Source organism: Puma concolor, chromosome C1 (genome assembly GCF_028749965.1).
Source record: "Puma concolor isolate L17-30 chromosome C1, mPumCon1.1.hap2, whole genome shotgun sequence".
Taxonomy (NCBI): Eukaryota; Metazoa; Chordata; class Mammalia; order Carnivora; family Felidae; genus Puma; species Puma concolor.
Window position 1 is genome coordinate 35,162,794 of NC_141674.1, and position 17,434 is coordinate 35,180,227.

The window sequence follows — 17,434 nt, forward strand, 5'->3', positions numbered from 1 at the left end:
AGACTCTGTGCCCTCTCTCTCCTCCCTTCAAGTTCTTGAATGGGTTGTCCACACCTGACACCTATCTAGCCTCCTTCTCTCCCATTCACTCCTTAGACCACTGCAGCTTTCCCTATGGCCTCTTCCTGGACCCTGCTTTTGCCAAGGTCAGCAACTACTCTGTCAAATCCAGCAGGTTCATTTTAGCCATTTATTTGTACTCCTTTACTCAATGGATATTTTACGGTTTCCTAGATGCTGGTGACAATAGGAAGCAAAACAGAGTAAAACTAAGACCCTAAGAGGTTAAATATAGCAAAGTGGCTTTAAGTACAGACTGCCTTCCTGCCTGGGTTCATTCTTTAGCTCTGCCACTTACTGACCTATGTGACCTTGGGCAAATTTCTTAACCTCTCTGTGTCTGTTTCTCCGATCTCTAAAATGGCATAATTGTAGTAATACTGTGGTGGTTGTGCAGATAAAGTGGATTATAAAGGTAAGGCCTCTAAGTCAGTGCAAGGCAAATAGGAAGTGCTCTGTGTTCACTTTAACTTGCCTAGGAGCGCGGGACACCTGGGTGGCTCAGTCGGTTATGTGTCCAACTTCGGCTCAGGTCATGATCTCAACAGCTCGTGACTTTGAGCCCCGCGTCAGGCTCTGTGCTGATAGCTCAGAGCCTGGAGCCTGCTTCAGATTCTGTCCCCCTCTCTGTCTTCCTCTCTCTCTCTCTCTCTCTCTCTCTCTCTCTCAAAAATAAATGAACAAAAAAAATTAAGTAATTTGCCTAATATCACATGGTCAGCAAGCAGTGATGGGGCCAGACTTTGAGCCTGAATCTACCTGATTCCAGAGCCTTCATTCCTGGTGGCACCACACTACTCCATGTTTGTCCTGCCTCCCATCTCCACCTCCACCACCCTGGGCTATTTGGGCTTTGCACATGATAGTCACCTGGAAAATATTTGCTCAATATATTAATTTAATCAGTGGATCTGGTGTTTGGGGAGGCTAGGCAACCAGAACAATAGCTATTTTATGGATAGAAATGAGGTGGAGGAAAATGAGCCGTTTTGAAGAAAAGGTGATGATGTCCAATTTGCGTGTTTCATCTGAAATGAAAGTAGAGCATCTAAACGGTTCTGTCCTTTGGACAGTTGACAGCTCAGGGTGGGAGTTCAGGAAAAACATCAAATTAGAGGCAGCTTTGGGAGTCACATAGAAGAGGGGGAAAGTTGAAGTCCCCGAGGGTAAGAAGACAAATTCTCTAAGAGGAAAGAGCACAGGAGTGAGCCTTGAGTCAGGAGGAGTGGGAGGAGGAGACACGATACTGGCCTGAGATCAGCTGAGGAGGAGGGAGTGACAGGGAGGGGAGGGACCACAGAGGTGAGGTGAGGTGGCAGAGCAGGGGCATGAGGAAAAGCTACAGGTGCTGTGAGAAGGAGCCCACAGAGGACCTAGGGTCATGGATTCCATGGGGCTCCAGTGAGTGGCTGAGGGTGAGGCCATGGTAGTGACACCAGCAATGATGGGCACTCCATCCCAGAGGGTGAAGGCCTTTCCTCCAGGAGGCAGATTAGAAGACAGAAAAAACTTAGGAAAGAGGTATAAGAATTAACAAGGTCAAGGGAAGGGCTGGCCATGGTAAGAGAGAAGTTACACACACGTTGGAAGACAGAGGAGAAAGGACTACTCTAGGGGCAAAAGCACAAGAGTGAGAGGAACGGACATGAGGATGAACTCCATGCTGAGGACTGAGAGAACTGGCCCTAAAAGACAGTAGGCACCAGCTTTGGAGAAAAGGCAGAAATGCTGAGGCTTGAGAAAATGGGAGGAACCAACTAGAGGCAAATGGTACATGAGCCGAAAAGAGAAGTGGCAAACTCCTTGTACTTGGTCTTCCCAGTCAAAGTACAGCAATAAGAACAAGAATGACAACGATGATAATACATTAGCCAGTTTATTGAGTAGCTCAACTTGGGAGGCACAAATCTTTTCTCTCTCTACCAACTATACCTTCTCAAATACCCTTTCTCGGATGGGTAGTTGATCCCTTAACAACATGGGCAGATTCCTCCCTAATTCCCAATGACTTCTGATTTTTAAACGTTTGGGTAGTTTTCAATCCCAATCTCATATCTGGTTAAGGCATTCCTCTCTTGGTTTTTAGTCTCCCTTCTATCACTTTGCAGGGGGCCCAAGGGACAGGTCTGCCTCTGAAACATTCCCTCCCACTCTGAACCAGCCTCAAGCTGCTCTGATGGGGAAGAGGGAAGGGGGTGGGATGGCCTCTCTTACCCCTGCCCCCCCAGGCTTCTGTAGCACCCATTCTCTGATAGATTTAGTGTTTCCCTGGCCAAGAGCCGGGGCACTGGGGCTCTCTGTAGAGCTCAAATAATTTAACCTGCCTGAGCCTTAGTTTGCTTCCTCTCCTATAAAATGAATAACACTGCTTCAACCTTACAGGATTGGCGTTAAGGATTAGACAGATGCCTGTAAAGCACCTAATACACAGTACTTGTTCCACAAACAGAACTCCCATTGCCAAAGGCCTGAGCAGGATAGCTCCTGGGCATGAATGTGCGTTTGTGTCGCTGTCGAGATGTGTGCATGTGTACCTGTGTGTGCAAAAGAGAGTTATGTGTGGGCTGGAAATGGGGCACCCTTGTGAGTCAGCTATTGTGTGTGTCATTGCCTACAGCTGACCCCAGAGCTGTAAATCCTGCCTCAATGCCGGCTACAGTGAACACTTTATAGCCGAAGGTCAGGCCCATGAATCATAAGTGGGGCTGGCAGGAAGCAATCAGACCAGGCTGGGTGGGGCCGGGCCAGGGTGGGGAGCTGGGCTGGAGGAATTCCCAGTATCAAGACCACTTGGAGAAAGGCCTGAGCATATCCTTCAATCCCAGATCTCTGGGAGCCCAGAGGTCCCCAGCAGTTTCCCTGGACCCTCCACTGTCAGGGGGCCCTTCTCTAGATGGCACCACCCAAATTGGGACTATGAGCTGAAGTCCTGCCTTCCCAGGACAGGCCTCTTCTGTCTTCTGGGCAGCAGCTTTGTGGGGGGTGGTGAGCTATACTTCAGGCTTTGGGGGATGCGGGTCCTGAGACCTGGGCTCTCAGCTTAGTGGATGGGGAGCACCCAGCCCTTTGAGCCAGATGCTTTTATTTCTTCTTTTCCTTTCCAATCTGTCTTGGGGAAAGTGGCCCCAATAAGGCAGCCCTTTCACTCTGAAACCTTTTTATGACTCCAGCCATAATTAACTTGAGTAATAAAATTTTTCAAATCCAAATAGATATAATTAACATTTAATGCCCCTGGTTGGTGCTGGTGGCTGGGCCCATTAAGAGCGCAGTATTGATTGAGAAGGTGAGCCAGCTGGGCCTGCTGCTGGGCCAGGGGGCAGAGGTAGCTGGAGCCCAGGGCTGCCCATGGGCTGGGCCCCAGCCCAGGTGTGAGGAGGGTGGCAGGTGGCCAGTCCCCACTCCTGCCTGTGGAACCAGGTTGTGGAACCAGGTTATGAAGAGTACCAAGCCTGGGCCGACTCGTCTCTAACATCCGTCTCTTGTGGCTCTCCCGCCTTCAGACCCTGTGTCTCAAACCTCCTTTACCATCATGCCCTTCTACCCAGCCCACCTGCTGCCTTTTCTTGTGCCTGCGGCCTGCCTCCTCTCCCAGAATTTATCAGGCTCTCAGAAGACAAGGCCATGTCTTCTCCCTGAGGAACCACCCTGGCTTCAGGCATGCTTCTCCCCATTATTTCTCCTTTCGGATTTACCCTGCGAGGCTGTGTGCTTCAGGCTGAACTCCACACCCCACTGGTCAGATAAGAACCTTATCTGACTCCCCTACTTGACTTATATATCCATACCTGCAACCAAACTTCACATTCCCACCCCCAGGAAGCTGGAGAGTAGCAGAGAGGAGGAGAGGATTCCTTTGAATCCCAGCCCCTCCACTTTCCTGCTGTGTGACCTTGCACAAGTCCCCAAGCTTCTCTGAGCCCCACTGTGCTTAATAGAAATAATAGAGATAAGAATATCCACCCCCTAAAGGTGGACTAATGCCAATCTTACACTTCCCAAGCATCCCAGGTGATGGAGATTACTGTCTCCATTTTACATGTAACAAAACAGGCTTAAGGGAGGCAAAACCCCCATCCCTGTTTCTTATACTTCTGGCTCTCCCAGTAGTTAAATTTAACATATATTTATAAACAACACATAGGCTGGGAACAAGATGATTCTAAAGCAGAGCCCCTGCATTCAGGAAGCTTCTAGTCTGGAGGGGGCAAAGGCAGGTGTGAGGACAGAGGGACTGGGACAGGGCACACTGGGACTGGTGTGTGTGGCTCTGTGACCATGGCCACAGTCTGGTCCTCAGAGAATGTATTATCTGTGGTAAGCCCTGAGCTGAGGAGGAGGCACCTGGTGTCAGGATTCACAGGTATAGTTTATAACATCCCAGTTCATCCACTCAGCACGTTAGAAGGACCAGTGTCCTGGGCAATCACCCACATGGTGCCCTTTGGTGAGGTGGGCAGTCTGGGCCCTGATGGGCAAGGAGAATCTAGGTAGGGGGCTGAATTCCTTCCTCTGCCCGTCTCTGCTCCCACTCATCTGCCTGCTCCTAGGCTTACAGTCCCTGTGTTCTGTCCTGATGGCTCAGTCGTAGGCCAGGTCTCCCAGGGCCAGGGCTGGGCTCAAGATATGGAATAGGAGTAAGGAGGGTGGAACATGCATTCTGGCGTCAGAGAAATCTGGTCTTGAAACCCGCCTGAGCATTACTAGCCATGCATCCTTTGGGCAAGTGCCTTACTCTTGCTCTCCATGAAGTATGGCGTTCCCCATTCTTCAAGGGCTCTCTGCTCAAAAGCACCTTTCCAGCCTTCAGGAGCCCCGTGTTTCCTTGAAGGTTCACAAGGGCCTGCTTCAGGCGAGGTCTTGCACTAACTTAAATTCAAGTAAGTCTCTGCTTTCTCCAGTGCTTTGTTCCTGGCAGGCCCAAGGCCATCCTCAGAACCTCCTGTGTTCCTTGAGCCCAGGTGCCCACCCCCCATGTGAAGCAACGCTGCTGATACCGCAGCCAGCATACGAAGGCTGGGACGGGCAGAAGCTCACCTCTCTACCCGTCCATTCATTTGGCATCACTCACTGTGTCAGGCTCTGCTGAGAAAATAGACAATAAAAGTGTAATTACAATGTGATGGGTAAGGCTTGGAGGCTTTGGGAACACATATTCTAGCCTAAAGATTCGAGTCATCCCACTTACCAGAAGAGTTCACCTTGAAGTTCACCATCTAGGCAGAGGGAACGACATATGTAAAGGCCCCAAGGTGAGAGAATATGGCCCATTTGAGAAACTGAAAGAATTCGGTGTGGCCAGAAGCATGGTGTACATGGCAGGAAGTGGGAAGGGACAAGGCTGGCTGGCAAACAGTGGTGTATACATAAATGTCCATGCAGACCTTGCTAAGGAAGCCAACCTTGCAAGTCCCAGCTCCATTATGTGCTGCTGTGGGACTTCAGGTATCTCCCCTGACTCCTCTCACTCCCTCATCAATAAAAAAGGGGATAATAACCCCAGCTATGTCCACCATGTGCAAGGATCAAACTGCTTCATGCTGGGTCAGGGCTTGCCTTGTGAGAGTTACAGACATGTAAGTCTTCCCAGCTCTGAAATGCCAAGGCCATGTTCTTCCCTGGCTCACAAAACATCCTTGGCTCCTGATGCCTACAGAATGAAGGCCCAAGGGAGTCCCCCCACCCCAGCCTGTATCACCCAGGCCCATTACCCCCTCCACCTTCCCCTACTCCAGCATACTCTCCGGCTCTGCTGGGCTGTCTCCCCACCTCTGTCTTGGTTATTGTTCCACCCTTCCTTCTCTTGCCATCCATCCTACACTCCAGACTTTTGGCGCTCCCTCCTCCAGGAAGCACTCTCCTCCTCTGAGTTCCAAACCCATTCTCCTCCTCTGTCTTCGCACATCAGCCTTGCAGTAGGATCTTCTGTGCCCGGCCCTGGAGCCTGGGCTGCTCTTCTTTCCACCCCCCTAAGCATTGGCGCCCCAAACTTTGAGGGTATTCCAGGAAGTTTGGAATAGCTTGTGATAAAATTGAAAGAAAAGGGAGAAAGGGACAGACGGACCAGTGGACAGAGGGAGAGAGAGCAGAGGGCAGGCTCTCCCTTGAGCCAACCCAGCCTGAGCTATGGTAGACTTCGCTGGATTCCTTTTCCTTTCCCACTCCACAATTAGAACTGAGAACTAAGACTCAGGAGCCCAGGGCTGGTGACTTTCAGCTAGGGGGTGCTGGTGGTGGCAGGACTTAGAGCCCCAGGGTACAGCTGGTAACAGGCTGTGCCTGGCCAGGCCTCCCAGCTGCCCCTGCCTCAGGTCCTCTTTCCACATAACCTTCAGCCCAACCCCCCACACAGCTGCCTTCCTCATGACACAGGCCTGTGTTGTCCCGATGACCACTGACCACTCTGTCCTGGGGGAGGGCTAGGCCTGCGTGGAAGGAAGAACTCTAGAGCCTGTGGGCAAAACCTCCCCAAGCCTCCCAGGCTGTCAGCCTGGTCCCCCTGCACTCCCAGGCCTCCAGCAACCCCACCACCCCCATTTCCCAGCAGGGCAGGAAGACATGCTGACACCTACTCAGTGCAAGCCTTTGTGCTTCAGGCGATGCACACTCATTTGTTTGTTAAAGCAACCTGGGAGGTCAGTATTATTATCCTCAGTCTCTGGGTTTGAGGAAATGAAGACTCACATAGAGTAAGGCACTTGCCCAAAGGATGCATGGCTAGTAATGCTAAGGTAGGTTTCAAGACAGATCTCTCTGACTCCAAAACTCATGTTCCACCTTCCTTACTCCTATTCCGTTACTTCAGCCCAGCCCTGGCCCTGGGAGACCTGGCCTATGACTGAGCCACCAGGACAGAACGCAGGGAGTGTGGGTGGAGGGAGTGTACCAGTGCCAAAATGAAAAAGAGCCTGGAGGGGAAAGGCTCTGTTTCTGGTCAGGGGATTGGGTCCAGATCTGCCATGGTTAAGTGTCATCACTCTAGCTGTCTCTCCAGGTCATGGAAGCCCAGCCGGCAGCCACAGAACAGATCCAGGAGCAGAGCCCACCCAGTCTCCTGCCCCCACCCAGACCCCCCATCAGTTCCCACAGCTCAACAAGGAGGAGGTGAGCCTTCCTCCTCTGTTCCTTCCCATGCCCTAGACCCAGCAGAGGGCAGGGGACTCTTGGACCTACCCTCCTACCCAGTCAGTCTTTACTTCCTGATACAGATTGCTCTGGCCAGATGTTTTTAGTGTGGTAGACAGAACACAGCACTGGACTGTAGATGCCAAGAGTTTCATTTTTAAACTTACTAGCAACAGACTTGGGACAAATACTTTTACCTACCCCTATCTAAAGAAACTACCCTGGGGTGCCTGGGTGACTCAGTCAGTTAAGCACCCGACTTCAGCTCAGGTCATGATCTCATCGTTCATGGATTCGAGCCCCGCATCAGGCTCTGTCCTGACAGCTCAGAGCCTGGAGCCTGCTTTGGATTCTGTCTCCCTCTCTGCCTCTCCCCAGCTCTCTCACTCTCTCTCTCTCAAAAATAAATAAACATTAAAAAATTTTTAAAGAAACTTTCCCTAAGGTGCTAAATATCCCAGGATATTAGTAATAACAACAACAGCAATAATAATAGCAACTACTTGACATAAAGGACTTATATGTGCCAGGTATTATTCAAATAACCTTATGTATAATCCTGTGAAGTAGCTGCTTCTATTCTTTCCATTTTACAGATGAGAAGATTGAGGCACAGGGAAGTAAAGTAACTTTTCCAAGGTATTCAAGAGGATCTTTTTATTTAAATGGTTGCTGAGAAGTGATTTGTAAAACTAGACAGCTATTTTGTAAATATGGAGGTGCTCTCTAAAGGCAAAGGTAGTTTTCCTAAATGGAGCTATTTATAAATGGAGAAGGGGAGTGCTTTTTAAAGGCAGAAGTGTTTGGCACACGCAAGGGCATTTTTTATTACACGGTGCCTCACAGTGTGAGAGATGGTTCTCTGATTGGACCCATCTTCTGCCTTCCAGAGCTGGGGAGTTGTCACAGTGCATAGCTCACCAGGGCAAAAACAAATTATTCCTATTTAAAATTGCATTCCTTCTTTAAAATCACAAAATGTCAGACTAGGAAGGGGCAAATTCTTCTAACTTATCACCCCTGCAAGAATCAGCTTCTGTCGTGCCCAGGAGGGCCAGATAGTAGACAGGGCTAGGAAAAGAAGAGGGTCCCTCAGAAAAACCTTTATTTGGGGGGGAAAAAGGCCATTGAGGGTGCTTTGCTTACTTCACCCCCCAAAACTCACACACGCACATACACACACACACACACACACACACACACACACACACCCTCCTTTTTCACCTGCAATCAGGGCTGAGCTAATAGATATGCTTCCTCCCTGCCTTCTGCACATCCTTAAAAATGGAACCTTCAGGACAGAGGAGAACACAGAATAAGGACAAGACTCACCCCTTTCCCCAGCAGAAAGGGGCCTTCCAGAAAGTGTGTGGGAATGCCTAGTCTCAGCTAGACTGCCAAATTGCTTTTTCCCCTCTGCCTGGGGCAAATGCCTAAATTCTGCTGCTAAGGCCTGGACCAGCTTGATGAGGCAAATGTTCTCAGATCCTACTGCCCCATTGTCCTGACTCAAACTGGTATTGAGAAGAAAGTATGGCAGAGGACCAGAAAGATTATCAGAGAGGCTAAGGGAGCATTTATTGAGCAGGACTGAAGCAATGGATACTACAACTGTTGGACTTAAGGGGGCACAAGAGTTGGGCTGAGGTTGGTATCGGGATGTAGCTCTCAGGGTAGGAACTGAGGTTATTTGGGGAAATTGGGATTGGATTCAGGTTTAGATTTAAATTTAGAATCTGAGCTAGGTGGTAGGGCTGAGTTGGCTCAGAGGACCGGAGGTAGGTTTTGCTTCAGAGCTTCCCTAGAAACTGCCTGCTTCATGCTGGTGTCCAAAAAGAGGGGGTTCCGTGACAGTTACCCATGGCCTCTGGTCTGGAAGCTTTACTGAGGAACTAGGAGTGAAGGTGAGTGTTGGCTCTGGAAGGGAGTGCAGTCAACGTCCCCCAGCCAGGGAGCCGTCCAGGCTACAACCTTCCCACCTCAAAGAGTGGTCCACAGAACAGCAGCATTAGCTTCACCTCTGAACTCTGTAGAAATGCAAAATCTTTGGGACCCAACCCAGAGCTACCAAATCAGAATCTACATTTTAACACAAACTTCTAAGGGCTCTGGACACTTGAAGTTTGAGAAGCACTGGGGAGGATTTCCTGGCAGAAAAGCCTGAAGTGAGGGCAGGGAGGCCAAAGGGCATCCAGCCCCTGGGCCTACTCCAGGGCCCCCTGCCTTTCACCCCCTCCCAGTGCTGGAGCCACAGCGACACCTACTGGCCATGGGTGTCTAGATCACCCCCTCCAGGACATCTGGACCCTACCGTCCTGCCCTGCCTGGCCTCTACCCGGAAGCTGGCATTCCTGAGTTCTGGATCTCTGGCTTCCCCAGCTAGGCTGGAGCAGGTGTAGGATGGCCCAGGGCCTCAGAGTGGGGGCAAGGCTGCGTGCAGTCTAGCGCTCTGAGGCCTCAATGTGAAGAAAGCAAGACAAGTAAGCAGGTGTCCTCTCAGCACAGAGTTCAGGACACATCCCTGTCCCTGGTGTTCTCGCCACACTCAGCAGCACGGAGCACATGTTTGTCTGCTCTCTTCACTGAGGGCTTCAGCCAAGACGGACAGAGTGCAGCTTCCCGTCCCAACCAGCATGTATCAGACGCTCCTCGAGGAGGTGGCATTTGAACCTATGTCTGAACAACTCTTCCTGAAAGCGGACTTTTAAGAACTACAGTTGAGAAGCAACTCAGGGAAGGAGAACAGCTAGGGTATTTCTGGTCCAGGGTGGTAGTTGCTGGAGACTGAATTCCCATGACAGAATTCTAAGTCAAAAGGAATTCCCAAATCCCAGTTATTGTTGACACACACCCCGCCCCCTGCTGTCTGCTCTCAACTATGAGAAGGAGTTTGCCTGGGAACGAAATGATTGTGATTGCCCACCAGTGTCTGCCATTAGTGGTGATTAGTTAAAACATCAGAGTCTAAACAGTCAATTGGTTCTAATAATTAATACTATGGCTCAGCTGTGACTGAGAGAGTGAGAGGCAAGACAGAAAAAGAAGAGAGAAAGGCAAACAGGATTGGTAGGGAAGCCCTAGTTGTCTAGCTACCATTTCTTGACCCACACGCCAGGGGCTGTGCCAGAGTGACCCCAGCTCCTAATTCTATGTGCTCACAAGTCATTTTAATACATTCCATCACTGAGTTCTCATACCCCGTTAGTCTCCACTTTCCAGGTTAGAAAAATGAGGCACAGAAAGGAAAAGCCAGTAAATGCTCAGTAACAGTTGGATGAATGAATGGATAAGTAAATGAATGCAGTACCCAAAACTGAAATTCAAACCCAGGGTAGCCTGACTCCAGAAACTCTGGGAGGAGAAAGATGGGAGAAATTGCAGAGACAAAGAAAAACAGAGAAAATACACACCAACCCTTCTCTGTCACCTCATCTCCTTTTATACACCCTCCCTCTTGCACACTCACTCCCCTCTCTAGCACCTGACACACAGATGTCCTCTGTGCTCCCCTTACCGAGGGCCCTATTCATGCACAGTGTGTCCTCTCAACCCCATCTACACACCCACTCTGTCACACACACCCGCTTCACACAAGTGTCCCCTACATGCTCCCTTACACTTGCCTGTCTCTCTCTCCCTGCTCACACACAGACTTCCCTCTGCCTTTCCTCTGAACCTCTCCCTCTCCACTCCTGTGTTCACACCTCTCTTTCTCTCTCTCACCGCCAACCGCTCACTTTCATTTCTCTCTCACATGCTTCTTCCTCTTTCTCTCACACACACACCCCACCTCTTTCTCGGGGCCCTGTCTGTCCTCTTCTATGCTGTATTTCCAACTCTTAGAATATCACTTGGCCCATAGTAAGCACTCAAAGAGTGTTTGGGAAATGAAATAAACACACCCACTGCTCTCTCCCTCCTACACACACTCCCCCCACTCTCTCTGTCCACCTCTACCCCACACCGTGCACACATCTCTCATACACACAGGCATACACTTTGGGCCTTATCCTAGAACCAGCCCCCATCATGCACTCCTGCTATCTCACCCCTCCAGGAGTCAGGCCCCAGAGGCCTCTAGCTGCGCTGTCCCAGTCTGGGCCTGCTCATCTCTGGACTGTCCCCAGATCTGGAAGAACCACAGGGACTTCCCTCCCCAGTTGGGGGGGTGGGGTGGGGGGGGCCTCTAGCCCAGACCCCTTAGTTACCCTAGATCAGGCTCAGCCACTCCCCACCCCCTCCCCGGGTCACACGCAGCAGCAGAGCGGCCAGCGAGCAGGATGGCTGTGTGTGCATTGCTATTAATCACCCCTCCTGGTCCGCTAACGAGGCTAATGCGGTAAGTGACAATAGCCCATCTTGGTGCCTGATTTAGGGGCTCAGGACGGAAGCTGGGCTCCTGGGAGTGAAGACGTGAATTCTCCACGACACTAAACCTTCAAATAAATCTCCTCCAGTCAGAGAAGCCCAGGGCACTAAATCCCATGCGCCGGTAATTGAAACCCTTAGAGCTTTCTTGGGTAGGGAAATTGCTGAGAGAGAGAGCAGCTTAGGGGTTCCACGTGGGGTGGTGGGCTAGCGGGCCCGCAGAGGGCTCTGTGATGGGGGAGGCTACTGAAGACCCTCTATGAGCACGTGGGTATCTGTCCGTCCTGGTGGGTATGTCTGTCAGTGCTTTTTAGGCATGGGATTTTACTGTCCAGCTGTGTTCACGTGGTCACTGCCCACCTCCTTCTCACCAGGTCTGTGGACACTGGCATTTTTCTAGGACAGCTAGAGCATTCATCTTTCAAGGGCTTCTACCTTTTGAAGTCTTTGGGGCTTCTCCCTCTCACTGACCATGAAACCAGGCTCTATTTAAACTATAGGCTTGACAACATTACCTCGATTGCTTCCTTCCCCTCTTCCTTCACCCCCACCCCTCCACCACCTACCTACTCCACCATTCACTGTCTTTTCAGATGTTCTCCTGCAGTCCCATCAAGTTCCCCTCCCATTGACTTGGCCACTGAATCATTCAACAGTCACTACCAGCCACTGTGTGCCAGACCCCGTGTGGGGTCAGAGAACCTCCCAGCCCTCAAGGAGCTCAGAGTCTACCAGGGGAGACCGATGTATAAACAGATAATTGCAGTATTAGAGGTATAGACATAAGAAATAGCATGACAGAGTACTTAATATCAGGGAAAGCTTCAAAGAGGAAATACTGTCGGAGTGTGGTCTTAAAGAATAAATAGGAGGTATAGGTTGCCCATGGGAAGATGGATGTCACAGGCACCGTTGGCAGTGAGAACACGTGAAGAGCTGGGACTCGTCCAGCCATAGCATACAGCATTGCTGGAGGGGTAAGAGGCTGGAGAGGGACTTGCACGATAAGGAATTCGGAATTTATGCTGTGGGCTTTGAGAGCCAAAGAAAGGTCTTAAGTGGCCAAATGATAGGATCCCATTTGTGTTTTAGGAAGACCCTGCTGGCTGTAGAGATAGAAATGGATTAGAGGGGGACAGAGATGTGTTAGGAGACTTGACAGTAAAGACTGGAGATGATGTCTGAACTAAAGCAATGGAGAAAAGAGGTATAAACAGCTAAGATGTAAACTTACTGGATGTAGGGGCCAGAGCAAAGAGTAAGCGTCCCGATGGCTGATGGAGGGAAGTCTGAGGATGGTGGTGGCACTCGCTGAACTAGAAAAAGCAGGACAAGGGCAGGTCTAGAGAAAGGTAAGTCCCATTTAGGCACACTGAGCTTGAAGAGCCTGCGAAACATCCGAGCGGAGGATCCGGTACGCAGTGATACAGGACTGGAGGTGAGAATTGAGGAAGAGAGTGTGCAGAGAGAGGAGTGGCTGAAGACAAGGTAATGGCTGACATCCGAGGGGGCAGAGCGGAAGGATTAAGAGCAGGGGCTCTGGTATTGCCCTGCCGGGGTTGAAAGTCCAGCACCACCACTTACCTGGGCAAGTTACAGAGCTTCTCCATGCCTGTTCCCTCACTTATGAAATAGGGAAGTGCTTGGCACAGAGGAAGTCTTTGGTCAGTGTTATCCCTTCCCTTCCTCCTCATCTATTCAACTCGTGCTTAACCCTCACATCTCAGCTTGTGTCTCGTCCTCAGGGAGGCCTTTCTGGATTCCTCTGGGCAGGGCAACTCTGCATTTATAGGTTCCCACAGCACTGTTCGCCTCTCTTTGGCACGACTGCAATTTTACAGTTGTTTGTATGCTCTTATTGTATCTGTTTCCTCACTACTTTGTAAGCTCCGTAAAGACTTGGAGTTTATTGTATCCTTAGACCTTGGTGCCGTGCCTAGCACATGGAAGACCCTCAATACATATTTACAGAGTTAATGAATAAATGAATACAGCTGGAGGATACATTATGTTTGGTGAATGATGACCATCCAGGATCTGACTGAGCACAGTCTGACTGACAGTGGGGTGATGGGGAGGCAGACTGCAGCGAGGTAAGAAGTGCTTAGGAGACAAAGGAGTATGGACAGCAAGCAAGCACAACTCTGGAGCATCTTAGGATAAAAAGGGAAGAAGGAGAAGGCGTTAGCTACAAGGCAGAGATGAGTTGTTGAAATGTTTGCAATGGAGCCGACTCCAAGCACGTAGATTCTGATGGAGGGAAGCATGAGGAGGGAAAGGAGAAGGCACAAGAGAGAGGGGGCCCACGTAGGGAACATAGGCAGGAATGGGATTCTACATCCAGGAGAAAGATTCTAAACCCATCTAGAACAGGAGGATGAATACCTCTTCCACTAAAACTGGAAGAAGAAAAAACGAGGCAGGTGTGGATCTGGAAGTTGAGGGAATTCATACCTAAGGACTTCAGTTTTCTGAGCGAAGTGGGAAGCAAGGCCACCCAGAGGGGGACAGAAGATGGGGTGGGGGACTCCAGATAGTAAAATATGGATTGTCTCTGTGGGAAAAGGGAGACAGAGCTGACCAAGGGCATGTTAAAGGATTGCTTAGTAGTGCTGAGATTGGAAACTGTGAATTTTTATTGGCACATATCTGCGTGGTTTTGTGATTTTCCCCCAGCTGCTTTTAGCTGTCTGTGTGTCTGAAACAAAAAGGAGAACAGTTGGATTGTGGAGAAGGCAAAGGAAGCAAGAGGGTGTTGAAGCGATGTGCCCTAGGATTCGGGCTAGAATCCATGAGTAAGTGGTGTCTCAGGAGATGGGAGGACAGAGCAGGAACCAAGTATGATGGGTGCAAGGCTGTAGGAGGGTTGGGTGAGAGGGAGTTCTATCAGAGAGGAATTCAAGTTGTTGACAAGGGCCTCCAGGAGGAAGTGAGTACAGGAAAAGATAACAGTTGCTGAGGAGGTCAGTGATGGGGCTTGGGGTATACAAGTGAGAGTCAAAGTCCTCCATGACTATGGAGAATGGGGGGGTGACAGTGATGAGAGATGCAGGGTAGCACTTGACCGCAGAGCCCATCGGGTGGGAGAAACAGTGGTCTGGAAGTGGCAGTGAGCACAAGGAAGACACTGACCTCACCTCCTGGCCTGAGGAACCTGGAGTTGGGAGAATAAACAGCCTGCACTGGAGAGGATTTCAGGGAGTGGTGTCTGCAGGGGAGGTGCCGGTTTCCAGGAAAGTAATGAGAGAAAGTAAAGGAAGTATCTAGGGACCAAGGAAGGAGAGTTTATTGGCATGGTACTCTGTCTCAGAGGGCATGATGGGAAGATGGTAAAGAGACATCAGTGGAGCCACCTCCACCCCCTCACTCCCCGGCATCTCTCCCAGGACTGTCGGCCTCTCCAGCCCCCTTCCCCCAACTTGACATCTCCTCCTGCACCGTCTACTCCGCACACCACCTCCCACACGTATGTTCCCCATGTTCCCCCACCTCCTCCCCAGGCCCTCCCCCTGCCCTGCCCCACCCCAGCCGGCCTGAGCGAGCAGGAACCCCTGCACCTTCATTTCTCAGGTCACTGCTTGGCTAATGGGCTATTAATTTGCTCAATCGTCCCCTGTGAGGCAAACTCAATTTCTGCCAGCCAGTCGTCCCTCCCTGTCGACAGCGTGATTGATTGGAGGAACAGCTGTCACCGCCCGGCTGCCTGCTCCTTGCCTCCTTTCCTGCGAGTCCTCACTACCCCTCCTCCTCGGGCCGCTGCCCCGCGCCCACAGAGGCAGCGCACCCCTGCCACCTGCCCAAGGATCTGTCGCCAGCAATGAAAAATGACAGAAATATTTAAGGACAAATAAGGTTTCCCAACGCAATTGAAAATGATTACAGGCAGCTACAGATGGGGCCAATCTGATGCGCAGCAGCAAATCAAATCGAATTTCCTTATCGGCGTATTATTTTAGGCGTTATCTGGCACGTTGATGCAGTTATCAATTCAATTTCAGCCGCCGGTCCGCTGTTTACTGTCTCGCCTTTGCTGGGAAAAGGTAAACATGCTCAGCCCAGCAAATTAATTTCTGGCTGAAGCCAGAGGCTGCGAAGGACTGCGATGCAGGACCCACGGCCCCCACCTTGGCCTTGGGCTAGTGGGCCAGACTGGCTGGGCCCGGGGCAGGCAGGAGCTTGCCCAGGGAACAGAAGCCCCGCTAACTGCCTGCCCCGGCCCCGCCCCGGCCTCGAGCAGGATTCAGGGCTCCTAGGAGGCTGAGGTGACCGCTGTTGGCTCCGCGGCTGCTGCCAGGGAGAGGTGAAGGTCTCCCATTAATTCCCAGCTAAAAATGACAAATTCATCTTGGACGACAATTAAATGAAGTCAGTAATTGATGCTAATTGATCTCCAGATGCGAGGGCTCCCCTCAGCCTCAGCAGCACGTGCCTGTCTTGCTCACTCTTCCCACCCCAGTCCTCTCCTCCCCTACTTGTCTCTACGCCTCTCTCGTCCTCCCTCACCGCCTAGGGCTCTGGGTCGCTTGACCCCGCAGGTCTGTGGAAGACAGCTGGCCTGGGCAGAGCTAGCAGGCAGGGCCTGAGGCCGAGCAGCTGGCCGGGTGCCCACCCAGCCCCGCAGGCACTTGTAATCAGTGCCCCGAGTCCCAGCCATGAGCCCAGAAGGCAGGTAACATGCCCTCCTCGGTGGTTCAGGATTTATTGCCCGCAGCTGTAGAGGTTCCCACTTCATTTTTATAAGCCCATAGTCAGAGCCAGCAGGGGGTAAAGCACACTTGGATTTACTTTACTTTAAACAGTACAGTCCTAGCATTTTGGCTCCATGGCAAGGAAGGCACTGGGGGAGAGTGAAGTGTGTGGGCATGCTGGGGAGAGTATATAGGTATACTCAGTCTATACTCGCAGATATGTATGCATACGTGCTCAGGTGTGTTTGTCTAGATGTGAAAAAATGTCCACACTTGTGTGAGCACCTGTGTGTGCCAGTGCCCTCACGTGCACGCGTGTGTCCAGACATTTGAGAGGATATGTGTGCATGTCCCTATGTGGATATTTTCCTGAATCGGGCCCTTTGCCACAGTCAGTAATGGCTAATCCCAGAGAACTCTGCGAGGCTCCACCTGCCCCGCCTACCATTGGCCCGGCCCAGCACAGGGCACTGTCTGGAAGTTATTAGCTAAGGGAGGCAGGGAGCTGAATTGTGTACCTCTAGAAGGGGAGAGAGTCTGCAGTTACGTTTGGGACAGCCAAGATCAGGGATATAAAATAGCTGTGACCCCTGAAGCTCCACCAGTCTCTAAACAGGTTGGCTGGTGTACTCGGTGGAGCAAAGGCCGGTGGGGCCAACAGTTGGGGTTCTATGCCCCAGGCTCAGTGAGCTTGATCGTGACTTGGCCCAGAGCCCTTGGCTCTGGTTTGAGCCCAAGTCTGGGCCTAAACCTGTCCACAGGGTGACTGACCTCCACCTGGCCGTCCTGCATATGTTTGCCTTTGGCCACCCAGGAGACATGCCTGGGCTCAAACCAGACCCCCTCTACTGCTAGAGACAGCAAATAGCATCACAGTAGGTCAGGGCACCAGCCAGGCTCTTGTTTCGCAAGAACCTGGAGCTGGCAGGAGGCCACAGAGAGTGGGCAGTGCCACTCTGAGCTTTTTCAGGCTGAGATGGGAAAAGGGAAGATGGCATGCGGGCATAAATATGTCACCCTGTGTATTATATCTGTGTATAAATGTCACATGTACGGAACCTGGTGCTGTGAGGAGTCTGTACTTCTTAAGGAAGGAAGAGGAAAAAAGAAGGAAAAAGCATATATAGGAGAGATGACCAGACCAGACCCTAAATAAGGGTCAGAGTGGAGGCAAGGAATCAGAGAAAACTCCC

The 17,434-nt window shown here is 51.0% G+C and overlaps 1 protein-coding gene across 3 annotated transcripts in view; it reads left to right on the forward strand.

The window, feature by feature from the left end:
• Positions 1-17,434, forward strand: part of RNF220 (ring finger protein 220) — a 231,323-nt gene that overhangs the window by 169,018 nt on the left and 44,871 nt on the right. The window lies entirely within an intron of this gene.